Genomic DNA, 15,838 nt, shown 5'->3' on the forward strand with positions numbered 1-15,838 from the left:
ATTCAGCCATAAAACAGAATGAAATGATGCCATTTGCAGCAACATAGATGGGCACAGAGGTTATCATACCAAGTGAAATCTGTCATACAGAAGAAATAGAAATATCATGTGATATCATTAATATGTGTAATCTAATAAAAATGATACAAAAGAATTTATTCACAAAACAGAAATAGACTCAAAAATTTCAAAATCGTTTGGTTACCAAATGTGAAATGTGGAGGGGAGGGATAAATTAGGAGGTTGGGCTCAATATATACATAATACTATATATAAATTAGGTAAATAACAAGGACCTACTGTATAGAATAGGGAAATCTACTCAATTATCTGTAATAACCTACATAGGAAAAGAATCTGAAAAAAGAATGGATATATGTATATGTATAACTGATTCACTTTGCTGTACACCTGAAAGTAACACAATATTGTAAGTCAATTATACTCTAATAAAATTTTTTTAAAAATCTATAAAATAAGGTCTGTATAGTCAAGAATAATTAAGAATATTTATACATTATATGCAATGTATTAATATTTCTATATTATATACATTTTATATATATGCAAGATTAAGAATTAGAAAGGACCTATAGGAAAAAATATTAGAAAGACCTATAGAGGAAATTATTAAAAGAATTATAGTGGAGATCCCATAGTGGCTCAGCAAGTTAAGGACCCAACATTGTCTCTGTGGGTTTAGGATCTGGAAAGGCTGAAAGCTTGTGGCATAGGTTGCAGATGCATCTTGGATCTGGTGTTCCATGGTTATGGCATAGGCCTCAGCTGTAGTTCCAAATTTTACTCCTAGCCTAGGAACTTCCACAGGCCACAGGTGCAGCCATTAAAAAATAAATAAAATAAATATAAAAATAGAACTACCATATGATCCAGCAATTCCACTTCTGGGTACCCTCCGAGGAAATGAAAAGAGGATATCAAAGATATATCTGCACTCTCACATTCACCACAGCATTGTTAAAAATATCCAAGATAAGGAAACAACCTAGGTTTCTATCAACAAATGAATGAGTAAAGAATATATAATACAGTGATTGCTTCAGCTGCACATATACTAAAATTGGAATGATACAGAGGAGATTAGCATGACCCCTGTTCAAGGATGACAGGGAAATTTGTGAAGCATTCTATAGATTTTGATTCACTTTGCTGTATACCTGAAACTAACCTAACATTTTAAAAAGTGCACCAAAAAAGATGTGATACACACAAGACTCAACACACATAGTAGGATACTATAAGCCCATGACAAAGATAGAAATCCTGCCATTTGCAACAACATCGATGTATTAAATCTCACTTGATATTAATTTTGACTTTCATTAATTTTGCCTTTCTCTCATAAACATTCATTCAACTCCTGCTAGGGTCAGGAGTCTTTGCTAATGAGAAACAGATAAAAAATATATAGACATAAATATGGAGGGCCAAAAGAAAATTACTAAGCAAGTAGAATAATTTGCTAGTGAATTCCAAAATAAACCATGCTGTTATATTTTTGGGCAAGTCACATGACTTTATTATTCATGTGAATAAAAGGAAGTGGTTTCAACAAGTGATTTTTAAGACCCCTCTCTCCAAAATTTCTAAATTCTCTAACTTATACATATAAATATTCAGAATTAGAGGTCTGTTTCTTTCTACTTTTACCCTTCTATTTTAAACATATGGTTAGGTGTATGTTTGCATGTATTAGTACTTACCACTGCAAGTTACTTCAAAATTTAGCAGGTTAAAAGTAACATTTATTATTCAATAGTTGCTATAAATTAGGAAACTAGGCATGGTTTAACTAAATCCTCTGACCTTGGATCTACTCAAAAGGTCTCAGTCATCTCAAGGATGCACTGGGAAGTACCCACTTCCTAGCTTACTTAAGAGGTTGATGACAGATTTCAATTTCTTATGAACATTTGAACTAATGTATTAGTTCCTTTTGAGCTATCTACTAGAGTCCTCATGCAATTCCTTGCCACTTGGGCCTCTTCATGGAATATCTCACAACATGGCAACTAGCTCCATCAAAGCCAGCAAGCTAGAGGGCAAGAGAGGGTACCAGCAAGACAGAGGATGCTAGCAAGATAAAAGATATGGTCATTTGTAACCTAATCACAGAGCTAACATCCCAGCACCTTTGCCATACTCTATTGCTAAATATTATCAAAATGACTATACTACCTGGGGAAATCTAAGATTCAGCACATTATCAATGGCATTTTTCAGAAAACTAGAAAAAAATTAAAATTTGTATGGAAACACAGAAGACCTCAAACAATCAACCTTGAGAAAGAAAAATGGAGCCAAATCTCAGACTATACTACAAAACTATAATCATCAAAACAGTATGGTACTGGCACAAAAACAGAAATATAGATCAGTGGAATAAGAAATCCAGAAATCAATCCATGCAGCTATAGTCAATTAATCCATGACAAAGGAGGTAATAATACAAAATGGAGAAAAAATTCTTTTCAGTAAGTGGTGCTGGGAAAACTGGACAGCTACATGTAAAGAATGAATTTGTAACATTCTCTAATATTATACAAAAAATAAACACAAAATGGATTAAAGACTTAAATATAAGAACAGACACTGTAAAACCATTAGAGGAAAACATAGGCAGAATACTTTAGAACATAAATTACAGCAATATCTTTGTGGATACACCTCCCAGAGTAATGCAAATAGAAAGAAAAATAGGGAGTTCCCATAGTGGCTCAGTGGTAACAAACCCCCTATGAGGATGTGGGTTTAATCCTTGACCTTGCACAGTCAGTTAAGGATCCAGCCTTGCTCTGAGCTGTGGTGTAGGTCATAGAGATGGCTCTCTTCTGGTGTTGCTGATTTGACCCCTAGACTGGTAACTTCTATATGCCTCAGGTTTGGCCCTAAAAAAAAAGAAGAAGAAGAAAGAAAATGAAAACAAACAAAACACAAAAGAGACCTAATCAAACTTAAAAACTTATGCACAGCAAAGGAAACCATAAACAAAATGAAAAGACAACACATAGAATGGAAGAAAATCTTTGCAAACAAAATGACAGACAAGGGATTAATTTCCAAAATAAATAAACAGCTCATGCAGCTCAATATCAAAAACAAAAACAAAGAATCCAGGAATTCTCTGGTGGTCTACTGGTTAGAATTTGGTGCTTTCACCACTGCAGCCTAGGTTCAGTCCCTAGTCTGGGAACTGAGACCCCACATCAAGGTGTTTCAGTCTACAGTTTAAAAAAAAAAAAATGAACAAGCAAACAAAAACTGGGCAGAAGATCTAAATAAACATTTCTCCAGGGAGTTCCCTTCATGGCTTAGTGGTTACCAAACCCAACTATGATCCATGAGGATTCAGATTCAATCCCTGGGCTCACTCAGTAAGTTAAGTATCCATCGTTGCTGCATACTGGTGTAGGTTGCAGATGTGGCTTGGATCCTGTGTTTCTGTGGCTGTGGCACAGGCTGGCAGCTGTAGCTCCAATTTCAACCGCCAGCCTGGGAAATTCTATATGCCCTGGGTGTGGCCCTAAAAAGCAAAAAACAAACAAACAAACAAAAACAAAACATTTCTCCAGAGAAGACATACAAGTGGCCAAGAAGTATGTGGGTGCATGAATGAAAAGATGCTCAACATCACTAATTATTAGAGAAATGCAAATCAACACTATCATGAGGCATCACTTCACACCAGTCAGGACGACCTTCATCAAAATGTCTACAAACAATAAATGCTAGAGAGGATATGGAGAAAGGGAACCCTTCTACACTGTTGGTAGGAATGTAAATTGGTGCAACCACTATGGAGAACAGTGTGGAGGTTCCTTAAAAAACTAAAAATAGAACTACCAAATGATCCAGAAATGTCACTCCTGGGCCTATAGCTGGAGAAAACCATAATTCAAAAAGATACATGCACACCAATGTTAATTTCAACACTATTTATAATCACCAAGACATGCAAGCAACCTAAATGTCCACTAATAAAGGAATAAAGAAGATAAAGATGATCTTCTATATGTATATATATACACATATACACACAAAGAAATGTTACCCAGCCATAAACAATAATGACATAATACCATTTGCAGCAACATGGATGGACTCAGAGATGATCATACTCAGTGAAGTAAGTCAGACAGGGAACGACAATTATCCTATGACATCACTTACATGTTAAATCTAAAAAAAAGGATACAAATGAACTTATTTACTAAACAGAAACAGACTCGCAGACTTCGGAAATAAATTTAGGGTAACCAAAGGGGAAAAGTGGGGGTGAGGGAATAAATTGGGAGTTTGGGATTAACATACACACAGTACTATACATAAAATAGATAGTCAATAAGGACCTATTCTATAGCACAGGGAACTATACTCACTACTCTGTAAATGATATGGGAAAATAACCTGACAAAGAATAGCTATCTGTATAACTAAATCATTGTGTTGTATATCATATCTGAAACTAACACAACATTGTAAGTCAGCTATGCTCCAATACAAAATAAAAATTAACACAATTTTAAAAGCAAGTTACTAGGTCCAGGAACATTAAAGGGAACTGGACTACATTAACAGTATGTGTGCACATGAGTGTGTTTCTAAGAAATCTTTGCCTAGACTAAGGTGGCAGATTTTCTGTTCACCTTCTGTCAGTCTTAGTAAATTGCATTTAAAGTAGCTAATTTTTTGGAAAAAAGTTAAGAAAATTTTTGTCGTTCTTTTAGTATCTGCAGGGGATGCCATGATAATCCCTTACTTAGTCTTGATATATATCTCCTCTTGGCTCACCCCCCACCCCCATTTCCTTGATAGGCAATGTAGTGGATGACCAATTTTGTTGATCATTTCAAAGAACCAGCTTTTGTTTCTTAGATTTTCCACATTGTTTGTTTCATTGAATTCTACTCTTACTTTTCCTTTTTCTATGCACTTTGGGTTTAATTTGCTCTATTTGTTCTGGGTTCTTACGGTCAATCATTGATTTGCAGCTTTCTTCCTTTTGTGCATAGAGATTTAAAGCTTTGAATTTCCCAGTAAGCACTGTTTAAGCTCTATATCACAAAGTTTGATATTTTGCACTTTCAATATTATTCAGTTAAAATATTTTCTAATTTCCCTTGCAATTTCTTCTATGATCCATGAATTATTTATCAGTGTGTTATTTTCCAAATATTTATATCTTCCCTGGGACTATTATAAATTTCTAATTTAATCTTGTTCTGGTAAGATCTGTTTTTGTTTTTTTTTTTAGTATATTGAGACTTGCTTAACTGCCCCACATATAATAGATTTTGGTAAATATACCATGAGCGCTATACTTGAGTATAGTGTTCTGTAAATACCAGTTGTGTTAAATTATTTTTATACTATCTTTCAGATCTTCTATGTTTGCTGATAAATGATCTAGTTTTTCTATCAATTGCTGAGAGAATTGTGTTAAAAACAATTGTGATATATGAGATATGGTTCTCCTTGGGCCTCTTACATTTCTACATTTTTTGCCAGATACACCAGGACTGAAAAACTCTGACCCCTCTTTATCTGGGCCATTTCTTGGACTTGTTAATGCTTCTGATAACCTTGAAAGATAAGGTGCTACCCCAACTCCCATTTAAATAGCACACCTGCTTACTGCTTGATATAAAAGCAGTGGATTCCCCCATTTCAGTATTCCTTAGCTGTACTGCATGCCCATCCAGGGTCCATCTTATTTACGTCTTGGAACTTAGGAGCAAGGGGAACTGATACAAGTATGCTGACATTTATGCTGCTTACTGTGAAAAAGAAACTCCCTTTTCTCTGACTCAGAAGTCTTATACTTTCAGTCAGCATCCATGAAACAGTAATTGGCTAATTTAATATCTTTTAAGTAGAATAAAATTCCAATCCCAGACCTAATATTCTACCCATGATTAGGTAGACCTAATATCTACCCCAATAGATAATTATGGAATTATCTATTTCTTTTAATTTGATCAATTTTTGATAAATAAAAAGCCATATTAAATAAGCCTGAATGTCAAGGAACTGCAGGTTGTCTCTAGGTAGTATTGGAAGCTTCCAGTATCTGAATGTGGCCTTCTGTTGACAACAGCAAAAAGATGGGGTCCTCAGCCATACAAAGAAATGAATTCTGCCAGCAATCTTGAAGACCTTGTAATCAGATCCTTTCCCAACAGAGCCTCCAGATGAAAGCTCAGCCCAGCAGTCACCTTGATTGTAACTTTGTAACTCTGAGAACAGAAATCAGCTAGGCCATGCCTAGACTCCTGACCTATTGGAACTCCTGACCTATTGGAATAAATGGATGTAGTTTAAACTGCTAAACTTGTGGTAATTTATTATGAATCAAGGAAAACGATTATTCCTCTATTGATTATCTTTTTCTTGAGAATGTGTCACATTTTCCTGTCTTATTGTATGTTAACTAATTTTCTCTTATATCCTAGATTTTGTGATTGTTATGTTGTGGAGACTAGATTCCCCTATATTTCTTTGAAGAGTGTTGTATTTTTGTCTTGCCAGGTAATTAAAGTGATTTTATTTTCCTACTGAAAACTGCTTTATCTATGCCATCTCAAATTTCAGTTTAATTTTTTGGTCCTTGTGTATCATTCAGAAGCTTCAGTAGAATTTATAAAATAACATGGGTTACTTTCTCTGGCTAATTAATTTTCAGAGTTACTTGTCATTTTTGTATAGCAGTGGCCACACTGAGTTGATTCCTGAGGGCGAAAATACCAAAGGTTTTCTATTGAACTTTCAACTTTCTGCCCTTAGTCCAAAGCTTGCAAAAACCAGAAGCTCAAACAATGCCATTTTCTTCATTTAAGTTTTGACTCCCCTCTAATATCTCTCAGCTTTCACCCTCTATCTTTATCCAAGCGTTCAGACAGGTGGCAGGTTTGTTGTTTTTTTTTTTCTCCAAAACTGACAGATGTACTCTGTGGAAGGATCAATGTCTTATGAGTTTTTCCACCTTAGGTGAAGCAAAACCACCAAGCCTATACTTCAATCAATAGAAGACAGTTATAAATATATTTAAGCATTTAGTTTTATTAAAATGTGAACTATATTATCCAATCTAAATCATTCTCTATGTTTATGAACTAACTAATGTTCTGTAACAAAATACCACTCACCATATTAATGTACAGAAACAATGGACTCAAAGGCTTGCTAAGTTTCTGGTATTTAATATGTATTCAGACTTACACTGCAATGTGTCTCTTTTTGTTTCTTCAATATTTTCAGTGAATGAGTATTAACAGAGCCATTCTGCCTTTTACACCTTTACTATATACTGAACCTATACATGTGTCTATTTTTCTTCATACATATTCAGAGCATATCTTAAAACAGTTCCTCTGGAACTATTATCCATGTACGCTGTGAATGCATATTAACAGTAGAATACATTTGCATAATATGAATTTATGATATTGAATATACAGCAAAAATTTTAAATGGTTATAATTTTCAAAGCTATTTACTTAAACACATTATTTGGTATTCTACCATTCCTTAACTGTTTTATCTAATTTTTTTTAGTGAAAATTGATAGAAAACCCAGGTTTTCAGAGGACTACATAAACAAATTAAAAATTTTCTTTTAAACCAAGATTCTTTCTGCTGATATCCTCAACAGAATACAGTCTATATAGGTAAAATAAATAGCAATTACAGTTTTAATGAACATATTTTCATTATGAACACTGAATAGTTCTTTTCTTAAAGGCCCTGTAAGAGTGCAAAACTTTGGATAAACTACTGAAAGTCCCCCGAGTCTGCAAGATTTAAATAAAACCAAACCTATAGCCTCTTAACAAACTAGTTTTTTTTTTAATCAACTAAAGTAATCCAAAAATTACCTAACCTCACGAAATAAACTCAATATGTTATTTACTTTCTTGGTGAATCTTTAAAGGTCAGCTAGTCACTGAGTAAATGAAATAAGATTGGTGAGTTTTCATATGATTTTTAAGTACCTTGGATAGTATTATAGGGCCAAAGCTGAAGGACTTTATGTAGCTGAGAAATACAAGAGCCCTCTAAGAAAAGAATATGTTATATTCCATCAGAAAAAAAAATGGAATCAAATTTCACAAAAGGACAAAATGAAACAGAGTCCTCTTCACTCAGTATGTGTGTTAAAAAGAACATGAAACCTAAGACATCTTGGCAGGAGATTCCAATTGTGTACAGTGTACTAAAGTCACTTCATAACATAGATAATGTTGCTTCAGCCAGTAGTCATTGTGTTTAGTAATATGCACTCATTTAAAACCAAAGGCCTAATAGCAAATGCCTAATTCTTCAACACTATATCAATCACAAAATGAAACTGTCATGTCATTAAAAAAAGACATTCTCTTAAATGCAAAATTTTATATTTATAGAGAAGTAGCTTTTTTTTCAACATGAGCATATTAGAATAAAAATTATTAAAATTATAAAAAAAATCTTGGAATAAATAGTAAAAATAGATACAGGAACAAAGAAGAATGCCCACTATGAGTATTTATTCAATCTAGTATTAGAATTAGTAGCCAGAGCAATTAAGAAAGAAAAAGAAATAAAAAGCATCTCAAATAGAATGGAATGGAAGAAATAAAACTGTCACTATCTGCAGATTACATAATATATGTAGAAAACCCTGGAGACAATCAAAAAAATGTTAGAACAAATCAATGAATATGGTAAAGTCACAGGATATAAATTCTGTATAAAAAAAATCCATTGTATGTCTATACAAGAGTAATAATCAGAAAGAGAAACTAGGGAAAAAAAACTCATTTATAATTACTCCAAAAATAATAAAAATGCCTAGGAATAAATTTAATTAAGAGGTGAAAGCTCTATACACTGAAAACTCTGGGACACTGATGAAAGACCCTGAAGAAGACATAAAAATATACTCCATGTTCATTGATTGAAAGAAGTGATATTTTTAAAAGACCCATAGTGCCCAAAGTAATTTACAGATTCAATGCAATCCCTATCAAAATATCAATAGCATTTCTCCTAGAAATAGAAGAAAAAATTCAAAAATTTCTCTGGAACCTCAAAAGGCCCCAAGAGCCAATACAATCTGTAGAAAGAACAAAACTAGAGGCATCAAGCTTCCTAACTTCAAACTATACTACAAAGCTGTATTAATCAAAACAGGATGATACAGGCATAAAAATAGACACACAGATCAGTGGAACAGGATAGAGGGCCCAGAAATTAACCCATGCATATATAGTCAATTAATTAACTTTGAAGAGGCCAAGAATATACAATGAAGAAAGAATAGTCTCTTCTGTAATCCTACTGGGAAACTAGATAGCCACAAGCAAAATAATGAAACTGGACCACTAGTTTACAACATACACAAAAATCAACTCAAATTGGATAAAGAAGCACAGGAAATTATATTGAACATCTTGTAATAAACTGTAATGGGAAACAATATGAAAAAGAATACGTATGTATAATTGAATCACATTTCTGTACATCAGAAAGTAACACAGCATTTTAAATCAACTACAATTCACTAAAAATTTTTTAAAGGCTTGACCATAAGACCTGAAACCATAAACTCCCAGAAGAAAACATAGCCAATAAGCTCCTTAACATCAGTCATGGCAATGATTTTTTTGATTTGACCTTAATATCAAAGGCAACAAAAGCAAAAATAAACAGGTGAGGCTACATCAAACTAAAAAGCTCTGGACAGGAGAGGAAATTATCAACAAAATGAACCTGGGAGAAAGTATTTGTAAACCATGTATCTGATAAGGCATTAATCTCCAAAATATATATGGACACCATAAAACTCAATGGCAAAAAAAAAATATTTTAAAAATGGGCAGAGGATCTAAAAAGATATTTTTCCAAAGAAGACATACAGAAGGCCACCAGGTCCAAGAAAATGTGCCTAACATCACGAGTCATCAGGGAAACACGAATCAAAACTTCAATAAGGTATCACCTCATATCCATCAGAATGGAATGGCTATTACCAAAAGGACAAAAAATAGCAAATAATGACAAGGATGTGGAGAAAAGGGAACACTTGTCCACTGATGGTGGGGATGTAAACTGATGCAGCCACTGTGGAAAATAGTTTGGAGGTTTCTCCAAAAATTAAAAATACAAATGTCATATCATCTATCAGTTCTTCCATTTTGGGATATTTATCTGAAGAAAATGAAAATAGTAATTCAAAAATATATGTGCACCCCCACATCCACTGCAGCATTGGTGACAATAGTGAGAATATGGAAATAATTTAAGTATTTATACATATACACAGAGGGATATTATTTGGCCCATAAATAATAAGGAAATCTTTCTCTTGAGGATGACATGAATAGAACTTGAGGGCATTATGCTAAAAGAAATAAGCCAGACAGTGGAAAACAAATACCATATTATCTCAACTGTATGTAGAACTTAAAAAAAAAAAAAAAAAAAAAAAAAAAGAAGAAGCTGAACTCACAGATACAGAGAACAGATTAATGGTTTCTAGAGCCAGGCAGTGGGGAGTGGGCAAAATTGGTAAAGAAGGTCAAAAGGTACAAACTTCCAATTATAAACTAATCAAGGGGATGAAATATACAGCATGGTGACTAGAGTTAATAACACTGTATTGCATATTTGAAAGTTATTTAGAGAGGGAGTTCAGAAACTGAGGTATTTTTCAGAAACATAGTCTGAGACAAAGATCTTCCATCAAATGAGTGTCATGGATTTGGGGTTCTGTGCAAAGTTCTGCCTTGACCATGCAAGTTTGTCACTGAGACTTGCACAGGTTATTACCTCATCTATAAAGCCATCTGACCATATTTGGTAAGTTCCTAAATTCTTTACAGCAATAAAATTCATATAGTAGTACAACCTTTAATGTTATGGATTATCACATTATTTTGTTTGTTTTTTGCTTTTTAGGGCCGCACTTGCAGGATGTGGAAGTTCCTAGGCTAAAGGTCTAATAGGAGTTGTAGCCAGCAGCCTACACCACAGCCACAGCAACTCAGGATCCAAGCTGCATCTGCAACCTACACCTCAACTCATGGCAATGCTGGATCCTTAACCCACTGAGCAGGCCTAGGGATCGAATCTGCACCCTCCTGGATACTGGTTGGGTTTGTTAACCATTGAGCCATGATGGGAACTCCTCAGATTATTTCTTAAATGATGAAAAAATAGATTCCCTAAATTATTATTCTAAGCCATTATACAATTTTGAGTTACAGAGACAATGTGGACCCATAAAACAAATAGTCTCAGACCTTAGTACTATGGACTGTTACATACTCCATTGCTCCTTCCAAATTTGCATCATTTCACTCATCTTAATATTTAAAGATAACATTCAATTTTATCTTTCTTTTAAGTAGAAAAGATAAACTAAAGGATGAAAATAGAAATGATAGATGGAGGCAAATATTTCAATTCCTACACAAATGGTTAGTTTTCTACTCTGGGTAGAGAATAATAAAATTCTGAAAAAAATAGGTGTAGACAAATGGTCTTTGAAAGTGGAAACCCACTAGGCAAATAAAAATTGAGAAAGTGTTGATATCATGTGACCTAAGAGTTTTTTTCCTTGGGAGTAAGAACCATATTTTCCTGTATTTCTTTCTATCATTTAAAATATTTCCTAGAATTTATCTCAGTATTGGACAAATGTGCTCAGTTAGTACACATTGATCAAAAATAGTGAAAAGGGAGTTCCCGTCGTGGCGCAGTGGTTAACGAATCCGACTAGGAACCATGAGGTTGCGGGTTCGGTCCCTGCCCCTGCTCAGTGGGTTAACGATCCGGCGTTGCCGTGAGCTGTGGTGTAGGTTGCAGACGCGGCTCGGATCCCGCGTTGCTGTGGCTCTGGCGTGGGCCGGTGGCTACAGCTCCGATTCGACCCCTAGCCTGGGAACCTCCATATGCCGTGAGAGTGGCCCAAAGAAATAGCAAAAAGACAAAAAAAAAAAAAAAAAAATAGTGAAAAGGAAAGAAAATGGGAAACAGATTTTGATAGGACGTAAGTTGAACATATTTATTAAATATAGAAAAATGCTTTCTGTATTTTAGCAGTTAAACACTATGAGGAATTTCAAAACAGTAAGATATGATGTCTATCTTAAATTATTTAACAGTAAGCACAAGAGTTCATAAGGGGTCGTAAGAAAAAACCTGTGCAATGTAAGATGGCAAATATATACATAGAAAATATTGAGGTATCTCAGAAATACCCACAAATAAATAGAACTGGGTGGCTGTATTTTAAAAAGCGCTGTATTTTACTCACCCAGTAACTCATCTCTAGTCTTAGAGCCACTCCCTGATCAGCTTCATTCTGGATAAAAAGATAATATCTTGCTCAAGGAAGAAACTACTTATGTCTAAAACTAGCAAGAAATAAAAATTAAAAGTTAGTCTTATTGCTCTAACCTTGTCAATACCACAGATATATTGATACATGTTTAAAACAAAACATTCATGATAGATAATTTATCAAGCTTTTAATAGCCAGGTGCTATATGTGTGTGTGCTGTGTATAGTGCATAATTACTGACAATGAGCAATTCCTACTAATTACTATGAAGTTTTCTTTTCTTTGCTTACATGTAGACTTATATAAACACTCATATATGCTATATCCAAGTCTTTTTTTCCTCTTTCCTTTTTTCCATATCCTTCTTGCATTTGTTGAGAAGCTACTGTTGCTTCCAAGTGTAATACTATCCCCAAGGACTCACAATTTAATGGTAGTGACTGCAATTGTATACCTCATTAAGAGGAAATGTGGTATAAGCCATAATAAAGAAATAATAGAAGTAATTAAGGAGAATGGATTACGTCTGCCTGGGGAGGCATAGGAGGTGGCCTAAGTCAATGTTGACCAATGCTTTATCAAGTTAACAGGGCATCCTGAACACAGAGTTTATACACCTGAAAATAAATGACATCACATAATTCATGAAACCCTGTGATTCTCTTTCCCCTGCTTTCTTTTCCCTCACTGAGCAGCCAGGGAAGAGTAGTTAGGCCTAGAATTCTAAATAAAGTAATTCTATGATCCTCTATTATTAAGATAGCTGTCAACAAGTATGCTGGACAAGGATGGCCAAGATATCAAAAACTGACAAAGTCACAATTCATGTCACTAGGATAAATCCACATCTCAGAATAAGAAGCAAAGCCAAGAGGGGCATAATTACAGAGTTCCTCAGTTCTTAATTCCCTACTGAAAGGAAAATAAGTCAAAGAGGCACATAGATTTGACCAGTCTAGGCAGATATGACTCAGTCTACTTCCCAATCACCTGGACTTCGGCTCATGACTCATTAAGCTCCTTCATTTCTACCTCCAAATGCTTTGGGAATCAACACACCTTTCTCTTCATGCTCCCCACCATACCGCATTCTAAGCACTCACACTCCGTACTTGGATTGTTGCAACATCTTCTCTAAAGTTTTTCTGGCTCTGTTTTTCTTTATCAATCCATCATAGACACAAAACATGGGTTAAGTTTTCCTGAAAACTTGAATCATTAGTAGTGTCTTTTCTCAAATTTTCTGTTTAATCACTTCATTTAAGATAAAATTCAAGACCCTCCACCTGTCATTCAACTCTCTGGTCACTCTCTCCTTGATTACATCTATCTTGCCAGGAGGGGCCTCACCATTCCTCTGTCACTCCATGCTCACTCCTGAGTGGTACCTAAGCTTGTGCCATACCTCTGTATAAAAGATTCTGTTCCTTCTCTCCAGCTTTCCAAACTGACTATTCTACTATTTTCACCAATCACTGTATCTCATATAGAAATTCCAACTTTCAGAATCATATTCCTGGGGAAGATGCTGTATGTAAGTACTGAGGTTTAGACAAGACCATCAGTGGTCACTGTGTTCAAGAAATGCTTTCCTGAAAATTTGAGACTAGAAGTCAACATCAGATAATAGGCAAAATTCAAACAAAGAGGATTGAGTGCAACTACTTCTCTTATAAAGAGAGGCATTTTGGGGAAGTGGTAAAGCCTGAGATACCCTATTTCAGACAGTCTTGGTTCAAATTCTGCCTCTGTCACTTACTCTCTGCATCATGGGCCAGTTCTCTGATATGACTCTGGCTCAATTTTCTCCTCATAGAGTGGTTAGAATGATTACTTAGCCAGCACTTAATAAATGTGAACTATCACAATATTATTAGTAATACAGCAAAATCATATCAGTGATATGATGGTTTGACAGTACTGGCCAATGGAGAGATTAAAAGGTATAAAAGGGAAGGAATAAATCAAAAATAATAAAGGTCCTGGGAAATGAAGAAAGAGGGTCAGGACAAAGTGACGAATAGCCAGCGAATGCAGTCTTCAGCAGAGTTGAATATCGTGGTCTTTTCTATTAGACTCACTTTCCTGGCAACTTATTCACTCCCATCAGCATGACAGAGTCAAGCACACTGTAACAGTGAGTGGGATACTGGTAACAATGGCTTACCAGTTAATCAGAAAAGGGCAAAGACATTTTCCTGCATAAATTCATACTCCTCACAAAAATCCTAATAGTTATATTTTTCCCCCAATTTTGAAGATAGGAAAATAGGGATGCTGAGATTATTCACTCATTCACACAGCTAAACATTTGTACAGTTTGAATCATTAAATGGTTCCCATATTTCAAACTCTAGCAGAAATCTGTCCTGAACTCTAAATTCCAATGTTCCACTTCTGGAAGAATGTTTCTCAAATGTAAAAAAATGTTCAACATCAAACTTATCATATTCTTCCCCAATTTGCTTTTCTGTCTATTCTGTCCTTTCAAATAATAATCTCTCCTTCCTTTCTGCTTCCCTAACATTTGCTTCCTTTCTTGTGACTTTGTCACATTATGCCTCTAGCTGCCCTATAATGGGTGATACAGAGTGATGTAAAGTTGACCACTTTGAGTCAAAAGAATGAAGTCTTCCTTTCCCCAGTGATCCGTTGCTCTACAGATGCTGGGGTGAGCAGAACCAGTAGCAGAACATAGTTAGGCTGATTTCTCAAATTATGCTTTGATATGATGTATTAAAAGAGATTTTTCTGTCTGTTTCTATTGCATAAAGGAATGAACTGAGGATGTGACCAATGTGGATAGTGATAAAGACTCAAATCACTAGATTCAGTAGTGCTGGAGTGAGGAAATTCTATGAGTATTATCATGATGTAGAATATATTGCCAAGGTTTCTCTTTCACCGGATGTTTTCTCAGATGTTTTTTGGTAATGTGTATACATTTATGTTTCTGACATATGAAAAAGAAGTTCTATTATTTACAATTTTTAACTAATTTTGTTATTAAGAATGCCAACTCCATATACGTGTCAGCAGTGCTGGGGAAGTGTAAAATGTGGTTCATAAAATTCCCTATGATGTAAGAAATAGGTCAAAAATTAGCTTATCATGGATGTTGTATGTTTGCATTTTTTCTATAGCATATAAGCTTCTGAAAGATGTGAAAACTTGTAAACCACACCTGTGCTCAGGTGTGACAAGTAGAAGGTGACTGTATTGATGTATAAAGATATAAACTTACAATGCTTCTGTATAGATACTATTTGAAACTGTGTGTTAAGATGTCAGATGGGGGAGGGGAAGGATGGACTAAGGATTTGGTATTGGCATATGCACACTGAGGTCTATGGAATGACTGGCCAATGGGGACCTGCTGTATAGTACAAGGAACACTACCTAATAGTCTATGATGATCTATGTATGAAAGGAATTGAATGAGAATGGAGGTGTGTACACCTATAACTGAATCCCTTTGCTGCCCAGCAGAAA

At 34.8% G+C, this 15,838-nt stretch overlaps 1 non-coding gene across 1 annotated transcript; it reads left to right on the forward strand.

Moving 5' to 3' along the window:
• Window positions 1-1,051: 1,051 nt before the first annotated feature.
• On the forward strand, window positions 1,052-1,158 carry LOC146394993 (U6 spliceosomal RNA). Its single transcript, XR_014834453.1, has one exon. It is a non-coding gene; the product is annotated as a U6 spliceosomal RNA (small nuclear RNA).
• Window positions 1,159-15,838: the final 14,680 nt, after the last annotated feature.

Source organism: Sus scrofa, chromosome 18 (assembly GCF_054392235.1).
Source record: "Sus scrofa isolate SSC_HxYL_T2T_F1_AM1 chromosome 18, Sscrofa_HxYL_maternal_Yorkshire_Landrace_v2.0, whole genome shotgun sequence".
Lineage (NCBI taxonomy): Eukaryota > Metazoa > Chordata > Mammalia > Artiodactyla > Suidae > Sus > Sus scrofa.